General features: G+C 41.6%; 1 pseudogene; it reads left to right on the top strand.

Moving 5' to 3' along the window:
- The first annotated feature begins 3,267 nt into the window (after nt 1-3,267).
- LOC127678168 (60S ribosomal protein L18-like) lies at nt 3,268-3,787 on the top strand (annotated as a pseudogene).
- The last annotated feature ends 15,603 nt before the right edge of the window (nt 3,788-19,390 follow it).

Genomic DNA, 19,390 nt, shown 5'->3' with positions numbered 1-19,390 from the left:
GCAAGTTCTGGAACATCCAGGGCTACATAGACAAACCCTCTCCTCAACAGCAACAACAGCAAAAATCAGTTCTTCCTACATCAACTATGAAAGGGTGAATGTGAACTGGAACCCAGTGGGGTGGGGGCAAGGGAGGCATTGTGAGATTTTATCGCTGGACCCTGCTACTTCCTGTTATCTCTCTGCACTGTGGCTGCTGGGAAACCTCACACTCCTGCGTCCCTGTCTCCCTAACATGATAGACTCTGTCACTGAGGAACTGGAGCTAGGGGAAACCCTTCCTCCCTGAGTTGCTTTTGCTGAGATAGTCTATCACAGTAACAGAAGGGAAAGAAAGAAAAACAACAAAACAAAATAAAACAAAACAGAAACACTAGGTTAGAGGCAGAGGGATCCAAAAATGGAATTAAGAACACAAATGAAAATGCTTAAAGCTCCAAACCTAGAGGACAATGGCCGCCTCTAAGCATGGGATTTTATATGAGGTGACAAGCTCACTGCACCTCATTTACATATCTGAAAAATAAATAAACCCTCCTCCACTTCATAGGACCATAATGAGAATAAATCACAAAATGCCTGTCAGTGGCTCAGTAGTCACAATACACAAGCATTCTCCCCATGTGAGCTATCAAAGAACTTTCTAAAGATTTATTTAGTTTTGTTTTATGTGCATTGGTGTTTCGCCTGCATTCATTTACTGAACAGGAGTCACAGACAGTTGTGAGCTGCCATGAGGGTGCTGGGAATTGAACCTGGGTCCTCTGGAAGAGCAGCCAGTGTTCCCAACCGCTGAACCATTTCTCCAGCCCTCAGAGGATTTTAAAACAATGCATACAAAAGAAGCTAGACAGCCCCAAACCTACATCCCTCAATCTTTGCAGGCAGTTCTGGGAAATTTGGAAGTTTTGTTCTTGTTCTGGTGTACTGTTTGGGCTCTGATGCTTTTTATATACTTTTGTTTGGCTCAGTCACTTCCACATCAGATCATCATGAAGTCCTGGGCACCCACCTTCCAAGTTGGTCCCCTGTCTCTTTTCTACTCACCTCCCTCTCTGGTTCTCTCCTTCCATCACGTGGGTCCTGGGGCTCAAACTCAGGACATCAAGCTTGAGGCAAGCACCTTACCCACTGAATCACGTCACTGGCCTGTATCTTATAAGATTTTCATTCTATGATTAAACTCTTCCATGCACCAGGTGCCATAGATTTATAAATACTGTCAAATACTGGGCATAAGAAAATGTTTCATTATTTCCCAACATGGCTACTATACCTATTCCTTCTCAGGATGATGAACCTATTCTGCAATATTCTAAAGTGTTTTAATGAATTATTATGCAGTGTAATCATACATATATCATATATATATGCATGCATGTATATGAGCATATTCCAGCACTTACAAGATAGGCTTGTGTCTTCGCTAGGGTTTCCCACTGTGAAGAGACACCATGACTAAGACAACTCTTACAGAGGACATTTCTTTGGGGCTGGCTTACACTATCAGCCATTATCATCACTGTGGGATGCCAGGCAGCATCCAGGCAGACATGGTGCTGGAGAAGGTGCCAAGAGTTCTACATCTTAATCTAAGACAGCAGAAGCAGACTGTGTGTCACAGTGGGCATAGCTTGAACTAGGAGACCTTCAAGGCCACCCCCATAGTGGCACACTTCCTCCAACAAGGCCATACTTCCTAATAATGCTACTCCTTATGGACAAGCATTCAAACGCACGAGTCCATGGGGGCCGTATCTATTCAAATCATAACAGCTCACAAAAACTGCTTTGTTTATAGAGCACCATGAAAATAAAATATCATAAATTTAAAAGTAGCCACGTAAGTCAACAAAACAGAAGAAGTCTAAAAAGAATCCCAAGCAACACAGCAGCATATATCAGTGAGTAAAACGTAAGTCCCTACATTTTACTGGGATGAGGAGTCACTGGCTGGGAGGAGGGAAAATTTGATTCAAGGGCGTCTCAGTGTTCCTCAAACCACAGTTACCAAAAGCGAACATGGTTGAATTGCTCTACAGATGCACACAGATGAAGCCTTCCCATAAAGCTACCAAAATCCAAAGCCATAAAGGGAAAGTTAGCAAATTCTACCACACACTTTGAAAAGCCAAAATACGAAAGAAAAATAAAAAAGGCTTAAGAAATCACAGACCTGGTGTCTGTCATATATAAATAGCTCATAAATTCATAATAAAAAAAAGCAATATTCTAAACCTTGTGCAGAGGTCCTTGATGCAAACAAAGTTGAAAACTAAAGCTATGCTGATGTGTGAGGGGAATGAGACAACTCACCTGGCATTTAAACGTGGCAGGCCACTGATGCTGAAGGAACAGCACATCTACTCTGTTGACTTGTGTGCACCTTGCCCATGCCAAGCCATTTACCACAGTTGTCAAATTTCCAATTTCCTATCTGGCAATCTCAGTTATAGGACTTTATTATACAGATAACACCCATGTAGACCAAACTGTATAAGTAGGACATGTTCCCCTTTAGCATGGTCAGTAGCAGAAAAAAAGAATCAAGGCCACTGTGTCTTTCTGATACATCCACTTACCCCTCAGACGGTCATATAGGAAGACATGTGAGACACACCATTACAATTACGTAAATAAACAAAAATTAAGGAAGAAACAAACTCTGGACTAGGGAGATAGCTCAACAGTTAAAATGCAGGCCTTGTAAGCACGAGGACCAAAGTTCAACATAAACTCACATAAACATAGGGGAGACTGGGAATCTCACCTATGATTCCAGGAAGATAGAAACAGGACGCTCAAGCTAGCCAAATAGGCAGACTAGTCATACTGGGGCTTCTGGGTTTGATTGAAAGAGTTATTGATAATAATTCCTGGCATCGACCTTGGGCTTCCACACACATATATATGCACACACATGCCCTTACACATGCAAATAATGCCTATACATAAAAAATTGGAAACACTGAACTTTATAAAGAAGAATGAAATATGTATGTATATACCCATCTCTGCTTGCATTTGAGTATTTCAAGGATACAGTGAGAAGAGATAAAGAAATATGGACTATGCACTGACTGACGGCAAGCCAGGTAAGGACTTTCATAGGCACCACTTCCATACTGGAAGGGTTTTTTTCAAACCTAAAAAAATAGTACCTATACAGCTTGACTAGCAGCCTCGGGCAGATGCCCTGGCTCTTGGGCTCCTTGCACCAGACCTTCCCATCCTTGTTGTGGAGAATGTCAGCACCCATGATGGTGCCTCCTGCTCGCCAGGTCCAAACAGATCAACTCCACCTTCAATCAGTTTGTGCTGAAAAGGTTATTGATGACTGGCACTAACCATCTACCTCTGTCCCTGTCCAGAATGATCCAAAAGATGAAGCTTCCTGGCTGAGAGAATAAAACCACTGTGGTTGTGGGGATGGTCATAGATGATGTGTGGACGCTGGAAGTGCCCAAGGTGAAGGTATGTGCACTGCAGGTGAGCAGCAGGGCCTCAAGGCTGAAGGTAAGGTCCTCAGCCCTTACCTCAGCCCAGGGCTGAAGCTGGCCCTGGAGTCTCCCAAGAGCCAAGGCAGTGTGCTCCTGTCTGGTCCTCAGAAGGGTGAAGAGGTATACCAACATTTCGGCAAGGCCCCAGGAACCCCACACAGCCAAACCAAACCCTTTTATGTTCCAAGGGCTGGAAGTTCTAGTGTGCTAGGGGCAGAAGGGACAGCCAAGACTACTTACTGTTAATAAAAGAACTTTGGTTGTTAAAAAGAAGAACTAGTACCTAATCAAAAATGTTTGAGCCGTGTTGATCCATTATGCTGTACATTACCTACATATAAACTTAACTTTTAACATAAAATGTTAGAATCCTAAAAGGTCAACAGACAAATAAAATCATGTTAGGACACTGACAAAAGCAGATAAAGAACTGAGAACTAAAGGGACGATGGAAGAGATTTCTGTGCTTGCACGAGCATGGAAGCTGGTTCTCTTCTTGGCTACTGAGAATAAGATTGAAGTAGACATGGAAGTGAAGATCCCTCCATGGTGAACTGATGTCATTGTTTTCTTGTTGTTGCTTGCTGGTTGGTTGGTGATGTGTTGTTCTCTGTAGTTCTAGAACTTAGCAGAATAACCTCCACCTCTGATTCCCTGATGTGATTATAGGCACACTCTACTATGGCTCGCTTCCATTTTTACTTGGGGGCTGGGGAAGCACTTCTACACTGTTTCCAATGATGGCTGAGCTCATTTACATTCCCATCAGTCATGTGTAAGGGTTCCGTTTCCTCTTCATCCTCATCAACACTTGTTATTGGTAGACTTTCTCATCCCAGCCATTCTTGATAGAGTGAAATGACATTGCAATGTGGTTTTGATTTTCATTTTCTTGGTGTGTAGCAACGTTTATTACTCAACACTTGTATGGCTTCTTCTTTGATGTCTATAGATCCATTGTCCATTTTCGATGAAGTTATTTGAGGTTCATTGCTATTGGGTTCAGGAGGTCCTAAGTAGACTCTGAGTGGTGACCCTTCTGAGACTTTACTTTATAAATATTTTCCCATTATTATGTCTTAGTTTTTCTTTGTTTCCTTTGCTGTGTAAAAGATGTATAAGTTGATATAATCTTATTGGTCTGAAAGCTCCTCACTCCTCGCAGTGTCCTGACGAGGTCCCTTAGTGTTCCAGTGTTCTCTTCTACAGTCTCATTGTATGCAGCCCCCACAGTGAGGTTTTAGCCATCTTGAAGTTGACTATCTGGTGAGATAGACTTGTCTAGTTTCAATCTGCTGTGTAGAGATCTCCAGTTTCCAGCATCATCTGCTGAAGAGAATGCCCTCTCTCAGCAATGAGCCACTTGGTACAGAATCACAGGTTCACTTCTAGATGCTCTTTCTTACTGGTGTGCATGTCAATCTTCATAATAAATCCAAACTATTGCAGTGCTGTTGAGTCAGATAATGCCCCTGTCTTATTTTGTTTTAAATGTCTTTTTTGGTTGTTTGAATAGGTCTTATTTTTGGTTCATTTATCTGGCCAGGTTTTTCTCAAGTTAAATTGTTTTGGCTACTTAGGATTTCTTTATATCTTAACATAATTTTTTTTAAATTGTTTTCTTTCTGTGAAAGATGACACTGATATTTTCATAGAGATTGCTTTGAATAGGTCTACATATAGGGATTTTATTTTACATGTGTACTTAATTATATACATCTCATTGTTTCTATAATAACAATACATCAACTAAACTTTTTTTTAAAAGAAAAGGAATCAAAGGAATTGGCTGAACCAAAAGCAATCAGTAAAGTGGAGCAAATTGTGCCTGCTTCAAGATCTGATGCCTATGATCAATTTCAACAACATCAGTATGTCAAAAAGTGATAATTGAAGCTGACCTGCTTTAGCCACAAAGTGGGAAGAGAGATATGAAGGCCTTCTCCTGTGGGGGAAGCCTTTCCCATCAAACTACCCCAAATGATGGCAATAGACCCGCCAAGTCTGCCAGCACTTAAGAAATGGAACACAAACACTACAACCACTCTAGAGCAGTCATGCATCTGGGAAAACAAGATGGAATGGGTGAGCTGGTTCTAACCAAAGTTAAAATGCTAAAGTAAACCAATCTGTGTATGAAATGATGGAGAGGAAATATGACATACCAGAAGGGCTACACTCGGGACACCTCAAAGTACAGACTGCTTCCCAAAACTCTTTTCCACTTTACAAAGGAACAATGTCATGATTGTTGAGATTTTTAAAAGTCAAGTACAGGGACATACACATGAGAGGCTGAAGCAGGGTTGTCTTGAGTTCTAGGCCAGCTGGAACTACAGGGAAACACTCTAGCTCTGTCTCAGAAGAGAGAGGGGGAGGGGAAATATCTTACCCATCAGTCTCCTCCCACATTGTACAAAGCCACAACTCAAACTTAACATAGAGACTAAAGGTCACAACAGCTGAGGAGTTGCGGCTGTGCAAATGAAATGCATGAAAGTGAATTCCATCACTTCTCTCCCGAGCTGAGCCATCTAGGACAACTGCTAAGCCATCTGAGCTGATGTTTCCATTTTACATTTGGATTGTGATAATGAAATTTTGACTTACTTTGCAGTATTTCCAAACAAATTAAATGAATTAATATAAACTACACCCTTGAGAGTGTTCACACACATGGTATGACACAGACTCACAAATATGAATATCACAACATCATCAGAACATTGATGATGCCATCAATGGGGATGCCATCAATGGTGGGGATGATGGTGATGATGATGATGATGGTTATTGCTAACATTCAGGCTGTAGGCTATCTTCTAGCAACATCAAATAACTAAACACTCCTAAGATTCCCCTGAGCCAAGGGAAGAGGTTTATCTCTACTAAGCTTAACATAAAATGGAAAGGAGAGTACATTGTAGAAATTTTCCTACTAAAAAGATTTTCATGCAAAATGGAGTCTGCCTATCGAGGCAAAAGTCATTATGAGGAACAATGAAGTTAGATAAATAAAAAGCTCCCATCATCAACGCAAGAACATTATTTGACTTAGCCTGTTAAGAGCAATGTCCTAACATTTGATTACACCTTTCTTTGTAATTTTTACTGGCCCCCAAACTTGCAATTAATGTTCCTTCTTAAATTATGCAGTCAATAGCAACCCGATCATGTGGAACATGAGATTCTTTCAAAGCTTACTTTTTGCTATTTAAAAAAAAAAAAATCTTTCCGTGTTAATCTGAAAAGTTAAGTACCATAGCAACAAGATTTCATCCACATTAAATTTAGATGTGAAAAGAGAAAGGGCCTTTGCCCCAATCCAGATGCTGTGTTTCCAATATTTCCAAGGTACGATGCAAGGCACTGCCTTGAGATCATTCAAAGCAAAACAATGAACACTTACATTGAGGGTGGCAATATTTTTTAAATTTATTTATTCATTTTACATCCCAATACTGCCTCCACCCTCCTCCCAGCACCTCCTCTCACAGGTCTTCCCCTTCCCCCTTTGCCCTCCTCCTCTGAGAAGGGGGGAGCCCCCCTGGGTATCCATACACACACATCACTACCAGACTCGGCACAGGGCATGACAATATTTTTAAACAAAGATCCTGTCATACTTTTATTTAACAATTCAGCCTACTATTGTCTGAAGCTAGTACATTGGAAATATGATGTCGCTGAGCTCCAGACTGGCCCAGTGGCCAGCACAGCCCTTCTTTGATGTTTATACAGATTGGTGCTTTGAATTATCTGTCCAATTGGCTGCAGGGCCACATAAATATGTTCCCATATTAAAATATTTTCTTATTTTGTGTTCAGTATATGCCAGACATATTTTCTTACACCCTGAAAAATAATATACCAGACATACGCAGGATCATGCAGAGGCCTGTATGAGTTGCTCTTTTCGTTGCTATAATCAAATACTTGACAAGAGCAACTTAAGGGAGGAAGGTTCATAGTTCCAGGGCTGTAGTCAATCATGAAGGGGAAGACATGGTTGGTGGCAGGAAACTGGAAAGCGTCAGGAGCATGAGGCTGCTGCTCATGGTGTGCCCATACTCAGGAAGCAGAAGAATACGGACAAGAAATGGGACCAAGCTATGACCTAAATGCTTACCCCCAGTGGCCCACTTCCTCCAACAAGGCTCCGCCTCCTGAAAGTTCTGCAACTTTCCACAATAGCATCGCCTGTTGAGAATTGCATGTGCAAACACAGGAGCCTTGGGTGATGCTTTACGTTCAAACTACAAGGCCACAGAGAAGTGGTGGATGAGTATCCATCCTGTCAGTGAATTTCGGGAAATACAGATAAACTTCCTAATGACAGACATTCTGGTATAGCAAAACATTAAGGAAGGGGAGGGGAGGGAAGGGGAGGGAAGGGAAGGGAGGAAGGGGAGGGGAGGGAAGGGGAGGGAAGGAAAGGAAAGGAAAGGGAAGGGGAGGGGAGGGAAGGGGAGAGGAGGGCAGTGGAGGGGAGGGAAGGGGAGGGAAGGGAATGGGCTCATTGTCTGCCCGTTGTAAATGAAATGATATTTAAGAAATTACTTTATGACTGAATAGATTGCTCAGTGGTTATGAGCACTGTCTGTTCCTCCAAAGGATCTGAGCTCTATTCCCAGCCCCACACACGACACACAGACTCACATGCAGGCAGAACAAGCATACGCATAAAATAAAAATAACTAAATCTTTAAGATAATAAAAGAAATCATTTTAACTCTATAACATATCAACCTCTTCTGGTATTGTCTTTTATTTTTCAAAGGATTGTTTTTTTTAATTTTATGCATATGGGTTCTTTGCCTGGATCTATATCTGTGTACCACATGCATACAGTGCCCATGGGGTCAGAAAAGGGCACCAGATGCCCTGGAATTAGAGTCACATACCATTGGGAGCTACTATGTGAGTGCTGGGAATCAAATGTGGATCCTTGTGAAGAGCAGCCAGTGCTCTTAACTCCCAAGCCATCTCTTGAGCCCCTCTAAGAATGTCTTGGTAAGTTTATAGTGTAGTAAATCGATACATGAGAGGGGACTCAATGAGCAAGGGGAGGCACAACCCTGACCTAGTGTTATAGTTGGTATCTCACTTGCTCTGTGTCTTGTGCCAACACCTACCATTGTAATGAGAAGATGGGACCCAAATGGGTAAAGTAAGCATAGCATGAAATATAGTGCAATGCCCATGACCTTGCAAGCTCTCCTCAACCAACTGGAGAGTACTGCATTGGGGGGGGGGGGGCGGGAGGTTCTATGCAACGATTGTAGAAATGAGGGTACAATTTCATGACATGGTGAAGGACTTAGTGTCTGCTTTGAGTGATAGCAAAAGAATTTTGTGCAAAATTCAGCACATACATGATAGCTTCCGTGTGCCTTGCTCTATACCACATAAACAAAAATGGTTTCAGTCCATGTTCTTTGTACCTAAGCTATATAATATTCTTGCCAGTGATTAGTAACACTGGAGGTTGAGTCTCATTTGTACTCTACCTACACAACTCAAAACAAGTTACTGAATAGCTACAGACCTCAGAATCTTCATGCTTGAATCAAGAGGCTGAGAAGAAACAAAAGAGTTGGGCATGTCCAGCCCTTGATGACAATCACTGCACTTGGAAGCAGCAAAGAAGGCTCAAGAGGTAAAGGTCATTCTTAGCTGCATATCAAGTTTGAGGCCAGCCTGGGCTATATGAGACCCTGTCTTAACAAGAACAAAACAAAACAAAACAAAAATAATAATAAACTGAAGAATGCAGTATTGGATGAAAGGGGAATTGGAAGTATGGATCAGGAGTTTCAAATTCTTGTAATTACACTCAAACATACCTTATTATTCACAATAATAGGAACCATGACAATCAATACATTTTTGCCAACAAGAAACAAATCTGTTTATCCCAGTAGCATAAAATCCTAAATCCTTGCCTTGAGGGGATTCAGTACACTTGGAAAGCATTTTCTTCAAAATCTGCATCTTGTTGATTTGCAGACCTTGTCCCTGAAGAGAACTGTTGAGGTGCCTGAAGCAGCAGAGATCAGATGAATACGGCAAATGAGGCAAACTTTGTAGCCCTGTTCATTCAACTTTTGAAACACTTCATTGTACAGCATGTGGTCAGACACTGGCGGGTCCTTCCTGCCAATGCTGTCTGCAGGCACTGTAGATTTCTGTGTAGCTCACTGGTGTGTGGAGCACTCATCTCAGCCAGAATGATTTCACCTGCACGCAGACCACTGTAGTGTAAATCAGAGTACCTGCCCATCACCAACGGTGAGTATAACTGCTCCTTCATTCATTGCTTTGTTTGTTTGTTGTTTGTTTATTTATTCACTTTGTGAAAGTTTGGCTTTAGGAAGTACTATGGAGTTTCATCTCAGTCCTACCATTGAACTGATAGATACTGGTGTAAACATTTCACTTTTTGTCACAGGTCACACTATGATGGTCAAATCTTCTCTCACTGTAGTGGTTAGACGATACTTGAACTATGGAAAGTGACCTTGAGAGGTGTGACTTTGTTGGAACAGGTGTGTCTTTACTATGTAGGCAGGCGTCAAGGCTCCTGGTGCTCATGCTCCACCCACTGCCTTTGGATCGAGGTGTAGAACTCCCAGCTCCTCTCCAGCACCATGTCGGCCTGGATGCTCCCACACTTCCTACATGATGATAATAGACTGATCCTCTGAAACTGTAAGCCAGCCCTAATTAAACATTGTGCCCAATTAAAGTTACCTTGGTCACAGTGTCTCTTTACAGCAGTGAAAACCTAAACTAAGACATCCACTTATGGAATTTTTTTCATCTTTCCAGTTTGCTTTGAACACTGAACAGCCATTGAATAGGCCCTGCTGAGTTCTTTAGACAGTTTTCATGAAACCATAAAACACAAGTTTAGATGATTGCAATCAACTGGTTGTTGTCAACTCCTGGTAGCAGGTGGTTGTTCTCTAATTCTTCAAGTCCCTCCTCTCCTTGACCCTCCACCGCACTGCACATTTGTGAGCGGTTTCTCAGCAAAGGTGTCATTGATGCTGAGAGTCTTCCCTGTTGCTTTATGATATGTTTGGAACCCCAATAATAAAGGGAAATTGGCCCCAACTGCAGTGAAGGCTCCCTGATCAACCACAGGCCAGGATGGCCACCAAAACTCCAGGTAAGCCACCATCTGAAGACTATCCCCACTCTCTGAACTGTGGTCAGGATGTAATGTATGGGAGAAGAATAAACAAATGTATGTGTGTGTGTGTGTGTGTGTGTGTGTGTGTGTGGATATATATATTGCTCAAACTTCCTTTTGCTCTAATATTGTTTCCATAGTATAAGATAAACATAGAATAAACATCAAGTAATAAATCATTAGCCAAGAAAGCACAAAAGGCAAATTCAAGTGAGGTATAACTTAACTACATCTAAGAATGTATTCCAGTATCAAATGGCAAACTTCAACAATGCAAAACCTGCAGTTGATTTTGCACCAACCTGACAGGTCCAGACACTTGCAGAAAGACTTCCACGACAGTGTGCTAGCAGCAAAAACAAGTTGTGGAAAATTGGCATGATGCACGCCCACCCGACTCGTGATGCAGGAAAGCACCCCAAAGCACCCCAATGCTTTCAGCCAAGAGCTAAAGGTGGACATGTCTCTTCCTTTTCTCACTTTCAGGTGGCTTTAGACCTGACATTCAACTTTGTTTGCCTCATGTCCCTCACCCATAGAACGATATCTCTGCAGGGATAGGAGCCGAGGCCACGGTCTGATCCAGCAGCAGCTGGTTTCTAGCATCTTAACATGTAGCCATGGTCTCTACAGGCAAAATACTGGACGTGTCTGTGGTGATTGGAATGAGAGCTGTCCCTGGAGGTTTGTATGTTGAGTGCTTGGCTCCTAGCTGACAGTACTACTTAGGGAGGTGTCTGGAACCTTCCAGACATTGAGCCTTCCTGGAGGAAATATGCCACCGAGAGCAGGTTCTGAGAACACACCACTTCCAATCCACTCTGTCTCTCGTTGTCAGTTGAGAATGTGAATTCTTGGCTCCCTGCCCCAGCCACACGATGCAGTGCCTCCCCCACAGCTATGGGCTCTAACTCTGGAACCTGAAGCCAAAACTCCTCCTCTAACTTGCTTTATCACAGAATAAAAGAAAAGTATTAACTAATACAGTCTATGTACAAATGTTGACTTTGTAGAGCAAGGTTAAAAAAACAACACAGAGTAATGTGTTTATAAAAAGATAAAGAGGTATAAGATATGTCCTATGGGGGTGTGGTGAGGTGTGGTGGAAAGGGGTGTCTCAGTGGGCCCATGCCAAGGCATCCCTTCCCCCTGAGGGACACAATGGTATAATATAGAACAGAGTTTATTCAGGCCATGGGGAGAGGAGTTAAGAGGGTAGTAGAGGGGATCGGGAGCAGCCTGGGCCTCATACACCATCCCCAAGCAGTGCAGAGGGCCAGCGGTGCATCCAGAGGTTGGCTGCAGGGAGACAGCTTACACTGGTGAGTCCTTCTGACCCGGCAGAGTGGAGGATCCAGTCCAGAGGCCTCTGGCAGGAACCTTCCAGTCCCCACCTCTGGATCAGGAGCAGCCTGGGCCACGCACCCCACAGAGGGCCAGCGGTGCATCTGGAGGCTGGCTGCAGGGAGGCAGCTTGCACAGGTGAGTCCTGCATTGAAAAGAAGACCAACTAACACCAGTGAGATCTAGATGGCAAAAGGCAAACGTAGGAACGTTACTAACAGAAATCAAGGCAATATGGCAGCATCTGAACCCAATTCTCTATTAAGAGCAAGTCCTGGATACCCCAACACAACAGAAAAGCAAGATTTGGATTTAAAATCACTAGTCATGATGCTGTTACAAGAACACATGAAGGACATAAATTTCTTAAAGAAATTCAGGAGAAAAATGATCAAAAGCTAGAAGCGCTTACAAGGGAAACACAAAAATCACTTAAAGAAATTCAGGAGAATATGGGTCAAACAATAGTAGCCAATAAGGATGAAATGCAAAAATCACTTAAAAAAATACAGGAGAACTTTGATCAACAGGCAGAAGTCATGAAAGAGGAAACACAAAAATCTCTCAAAGAATTACAGGAAAACACAAACAAGCAAGTGAAAGAACTGAGCAAAAACATCCAAGATCTAAAAACAGAAGTAGAAACAACTAAGAAATCACAAAGGGAGACAACTTTGGAGATAGAAAACCTTGGGAAAAAATCAGGGGCCATAGATGCAAATATCAACAACAGAATACAAGAGATAGAAGAAAGAATCTCAGATGCTGAAGATACCATAGAAACCATGGGCTCAACAGTCAAAGAAAATGCAAAATGCAAAAAGCACGTAACCCAAAACATTCAGGAAATCCAGGACACAATGAGAAGACCAAACCTAAGGATTATGGGCATAGATGAGAGCAAAGATTTACAACTTAAAAGGCCAACAAGTATCTTCAATAAAATTATGGAAGAAAACTTCCCTAATCTAAAACTAGAGATGCCCAAGAATATACAAGAAGCCTACAGAACTCCAAACAGACTGGACCAGAACAGAAATACCGCCCGTCACATCATAATCAAAACCCCAAATGTACTAAACAAAGAAAGAATATTAAAGGCAGTAAGAGAAACAGGCCAAGTAAAATATAAAGGAAGACCTATCAGAATCACACCAGACTTCTCACCAGAGACTATGAAAGCTAGAAGATCCTGGGCAGATCTCATGCAGACTCTAAGAGAACACAAATGCCAGCCAAAACACTATACCCAGCAAAACTCTCAATCACCATAGATGGAGAAACCAAGATATTCCATTTGAAAACCAAGTTTACCCAATATCTTACCACAAACCCAGCCCTACAAAGGATAATAGGAGGAAAACACCAATACAAGGAGGGAAACTTCACCCTGGAAAATGCAAGATAGTAACCTTCTTTCATCAAACCCAAAAGAACATAATCAATCCAATATAAAAGATAGCATCAAAAATGACAGGAAGTAATAATCACTATTCCTTAATATCTCTTAACATCAATGGACTCAATTCCCCAATAAAAAGACATAGACTAATGGGCTGAATACATAAACAGAATCCTACATTTTGCTGCATACAGGAAACACACCTCAGTGCCATAAACAAACACTACTTTACAATCAAATGGTCTCAGGAAACAAGCTGGAGAGGCCATTCTAATATCAGATAAAATTGACTTTCAACCTAAAGTCATCAAAAGAGACACTGAGGGACACTTCTTGCTGGTCAAAGGAAAAACACACCAAGAAGAACTCTCAATCCTGAACTTCTATGTTCCAAATGCAAAGGCACCCTCATTCATAAAAGAAACTTTACTAAAGTTCAAAGCACACATTGCACCTAACACAAAAATTGTGGGTGACTTCAACACTCCACTCTCCTCAATGGACCGATCAGGAAAACAGAAACTAAACAGGGACACAATGAAACTAATAGAAGCTTTGGACCAATTAGATTTAACAGATATATAGAGAACATTTCACCCTAAAGCAAAAGAATATACCTTTTTCTCAACACCTCATGGCACTTTCTCTAAAATCGACCATATAATTGGTCACAAGACAGACCTCAACAAATATAAGAAGATCGAAATAATCCCATGTGTCCTATCAGATCACTATGGAGTAAAAGTGGTCTTCAATAGCAACAAAAAAACAGAAAGCCCACATATACATGGAAACTGAACAATACTCTACTCAATGATACATTGGTCAAGGAAGAAATAAAGAAAGAAATCAAAGACTTTTTAGAATTTAATAAAAATGAAGACACAACATACCCAAATCTATGGGACACAATGAAAGCAGTGCTAAAAGGAAAACTCATAGCCCTAAGTGCCTCCAAAAAGAAAATGGAGAGAGCATACACTAGCAGCTTAATGACACACCTGAAAGCCCTGGAACAAAAAGAAGCTATTTCACCCAGGATGAGTAGAAGGCAGGAAATCATCAAACTCAGGGCTAAAATCAATCAAGTAGAAACAAAGAGAACCATACAAAGAATCAACAAAACCAGGAGCTGGTTCTTTGAGAAAATGAACAAGATAGATAAACCCTTAGCCAGACTAACCAAAGGGCACAGAGAAAGTATCCAGATTAACAAAATTAGAAATGAAAAGGGAGATATAACAACAGAAACTGAGGAAATTCAAAAAATCATCAGATCTTACTATCAAAGCCTATACTCAACAAAACTGGAGAATCTCGAGGAAATAGGACAATTTCCTAGACAGATACCAAATACCAAAATTAAATCATGATCAAAGAGATCATCTAAATAGGCCCATAACCCCTAAAGAAACAAAAGGGGTCATAGAAAGTCTCCCAACCAAAAAAAGCACAGGACCAGATGGCTTCAGTGCAGAATTCTATCAGACCTTTAAAGAAGACCTAATGCCAATACCCTTCAAACTGTTCCACAAAATAGAAACAGAAGGAACACTACCCAACTCATTCTACGAAGCCACAATTACACTGATACCAAAACCACACAAAGATCCAACAAAGATAGAGAACTTCAGGCCAATTTCCATTATGAATATCGATGCAAAAATACTCAACAAAATTCTTGCCAACCGAATCCAAGAACACATAAAAATGATCATCCACCACGATCAAGTGGGCTTCATCCTAGGGATGCAGGGATGGTTCAATATAAGGAAATCCATCAATGCAATCCACTACATAAACAAACTCAAAGAAAAAAACCACATAATCATTTCACCAGATGCTGAGAAAGCATTTGACAAAATTCAGCATCCTTTCATGCTAAAAGTCTTGGAAAGAACAGGAATTTAAGGCCCATACCTAAACATAGTTAAAGCAATATACAGCAAACCGGTAGCCAGCATCAAACTAAATGGAGAGAAACTTGAAGCAATCCCACTAAAATCAGGGACTAGACAAGGCTGCCCTCTCTCTCCATCTTTTCAATATAGTACTTGAAGTTCTAGCTAGAGCAATTAGACAACATAAGGAGGTTAAAGGAATACAAATTGGAAAGGAAGAAGTAAAATTATCACTATTTGCAGATGACATGATAGTATACTTAAGTGACCCAAAAAAGTCCACCAGAGAACTCCTACAGCTGATAAACAACTTCAGCAAAGCGGCTGGTTATAAAATCAACTCAAGCAAATCAGTTGCCTTCCTATACTCAAAGGATAAGCAGGCTGAGAAAGAAGTTAGTAGAGAAATGACACCCTTCACAATAGGAACAAACAATATAAAGTATCTTGGTGTGAGTCTAACCAAACAAGTGAAAGATCTGTATGATAAGAACTTCAGGTCTCTGAAGAAGGAAATCAAAGAAGACCTCAGAAAATGGAAAAATCTGCCATGCTCGTGGATTGGCAGGATTAATATAGTTAAAATGGCCATCTTGCCAAAAGCAATATACAGATTCAATGCAATCCCCATCAAAATCGCAACTCAGTTCTTCACAGAGGTAGAAAAAGCAATTCTCAAATTTATCTGGAAAAACAAAAAACCCAGGATAGCTAAAACTATTCTCAACAGTAAAAGAACTTCTGGGAGAATTAGTATCCCTGACCTCAAGCAATACTACAGAGCAATAGTCTTAAAAACTGCATGGTATTAGCACAGGGACAGAAGTGGACCAATGGAATAGAATTGAAGACCCAGAAATGAATCCACACACCTATGGTCACTTGATATTCGACAAAGGAGCTGAAACCATCCAGTGGAAAAAAGATAACCTTTTCAACAAATGGTGCTGATTCAACTGGAGGTCAGCATGCAGGAGAATGCAAATTGATCCATTCTTATCTCCTTGTACTAAGCTCAACTACAAGTGGATCAAGGACCTCCACATAAAACCAGACACACTGAAACTAACAGAAAAGAAACTGGGGAAAACCCTTGAGGACATAGGCACAGGGGAAAAGTTCCTGAACAGAACGCCAATAGCTTATGCTCTCAGATCAAGAATTAACAAATAGGATCTCATAAAATTACAAAGTTTCTGTAAGGCAAAGGACACTGTCAAAAGGACAAAATGGCAACCAACAAATTGGGAAAAGATCTTCACCAAACCTACATCCGATAGAGGGCTAATATCCAATATATACAAAGAACTCAAGAAGTTAGACCCCAGGGAACCAAATAACCCTATTAAAAATGGGGTACAGACCTAAACAAAGAATTTTCACATGAAGAACTTTGGAAATGCTCAACATCATTAGCCATTAGGGAAATGCAAATCAAAACTTCCCTGAGATTTCACCTCACACCAGTCAGAATGGCTAAGGTTAAAAACTCAGGAGACAGCAGGTGTTGGCGAGAATGTGGAGAAAGAGGAACACTCCTTCACTGCTGGTGGGATTGTAAGATGGTACAACCACTACGGAAATCAGTTGGTGGTTCGTAAGAAAACTGGGCATGACACTTCTAAAGGACCCTGCTATACCTCTCCTGGGCATATACCCAGAGGATTCCCCATCATGCAATAAGGACACATGCTCCACTATGTTCATAGCAGCCTTATTTATAATAGCCAGAAGCTGGAAAGAACCCAGATATCCCTCAATGGAGGAATGGATACAGAAAATGTGGTATATATATATATATATATATATATATATATATATATATATATACACAATAGAGTACTATTCAGCAATTAAAAACAATGAATTCATGAATTTTTTAGGCAAATGGATGGAACTGGAAAATATCATCCTAAGCGAGGTAATGCAATCACAAAAGACTATACATGGAATGCAATGATTGATAAGTGGATATTAATTAGCCCGGAAGCTCTGAATACTGAAGATTCAATTAGCATATCAAATGATTCCCATGAAGAAGGAAGAAGAGGGCCCTAATCCTGGAAAGGTTTGATCCAGCATTGTAGGGGAGTACCAGGACAGGGAAAAGGGAGGGGAAAGATAGGAGAATGGGTGGAGAGAAGAGGACTTATGGGACATATGGGGGGGGGGGGGGACTGGGAAAGGGGAAGCTTTTAGAATGTAAACAAAGAATATAGAAAATAAAAAAAAAGAGGGTAGTAGAGGCAGAGCAAAGGAGAAAGTAGAGAAGTAGAGGCTGGTCATGACCATGTGGAGAGAGGGGCAAAGAGAATGGGGAGAGAGGGGGAGAAAGAGAGAGCAAGACAGCAAGAAACAAGAGAGAGAGGCAAGAGACAGAGGAGGGGCAAGCAGCCCTTTTTATAGTGGGCCAGGCCTGTCTGGCTCAACAGGTAACTGTGGGGAGGACCATACCTGCCTGTTGCCAGGTAATTGTCAGGTGGAGTTTACCCAGAATGCTAACACAGAGGAAAGGGTTAAAAGCACTCACCAGACTATAGTGTTTGATTGTTTTATAGCTCTGGCTCTGTCTGTCTGTCTGTCTGTCTGTCTGTCTCTCTCTCTCTCTCTCTCTCTCTCTCTCTCTCTCTCTGTGTGTGTGTGTGTGTGTGTGTGTGTGTGTGTGTGTGTGTGTGTAAAAGAATGAGCATGCACAAGTGTGTGAAGGCCTCGTCCTCAGGCAGCGCCTCCAGGACAAGGTCTCTCTTTGGCCTGGAGCTCACCAGTTAAGCTGGCCTCTGAGCCCCAGAAGTCTGGCTCTCTATACTCCCCAATACTGGGATTACAAGCATGCACTGCCACACTAGGCTTTTTGTGCGTGTTCCGAGATCATATTCATACATATTTGCGAGGTAGTTGCTTTCTTGTGTCAGCCGTCCTCCTTAGCCCATTATTCTTTTTTTTTTTTTCATTCTTTTTTTTATTCGATATAATTTATTTAAAAAAAAAAAAAAAAAAAAAAAAAAAAAAACAGAGGAAGCAGTGAGAAGGCTCAGCAGGACAGGCGCCTGACACAGAGCCCTTGGAGAGAACCAAACCCTGCAAGCTGTCCTCTCCCCTGCACTGCATACTATGGTGCAGGCACCATGCATACCACACAGACACTAAATAACTAAATAAAAATGTAATTTTCAAAAGGTTGGACGAGAGAAATAATCAGTAGAGAAAAAGGTTAAATCCATTCGCCAGACTATAGGGTTTGATTTTTTTTTATGTTTCTGTCTCTCTGTGTCTCTGTATCTCTATCTGTGTCTCTCTGTCTCTGTCTCTGTCTGTCTCTGTGCATGTGTGTGTGTGTGTGTGTGTGTGTGTGTGTGTGTTATCATCTCATGGACAACAGCACTTGAAGAACCTAGTTCAAATCTGGGCACCTGCCTAAAAGGCTATGCATGGCCAGATTCCTCTGTCACCCCAGCACTGCAGAGGGAGAAGACAAGAGGATCATGGCCTTCTAGCTGTCAATCTCCTCTAAGGTCAGTAATATATCCTATTTCAAAAACAGGACACCTGACTTCCTCTGGCCTCTGTGAACCTGCACACAGACAAAAGCATACATTCAGAACACACACACACACACACACACACACACATACGCTGTATAGATCTCGTGTTTCTTCCACAGTTATGGATAACCAACAGTTAACTATATCTGAATGCTACCTAAATCCACACTGGAGTGAGTAAGCCCAGAAGCCCACCTATGGCCGAGATTGTTCGTCCCCAGGACCCTGACCAGTGCTCCTAACTGCCAGCAATCCCCGGGTGTGCTCTCAGGTCCACGGTGTGCTGGAGGGCATGATCTAAGAGCACATGCTCTCCCCCTTCCCCTCGCTCTAAGTTCTATCCACTAGGGACTCTATTAAACTGGGCCTTACACTGTGGAGAAGTAGTTCCCGATCAGAATTCTGCTGAGGAGTCTGGCCACTAGCTGCATAGCTACTTCAACTAGCTGGACAAGGCATTAGCTGTCTGATTCTTTTGTTTGTTTGTTTGTTTGTTTGTTTGT

The sequence above is a fragment of the Apodemus sylvaticus genome, chromosome 2 (assembly GCF_947179515.1).
Source record: "Apodemus sylvaticus chromosome 2, mApoSyl1.1, whole genome shotgun sequence".
Classification (NCBI taxonomy): domain Eukaryota; kingdom Metazoa; phylum Chordata; class Mammalia; order Rodentia; family Muridae; genus Apodemus; species Apodemus sylvaticus.
This window is presented reverse-complemented; position numbering and strand designations above follow the sequence as displayed.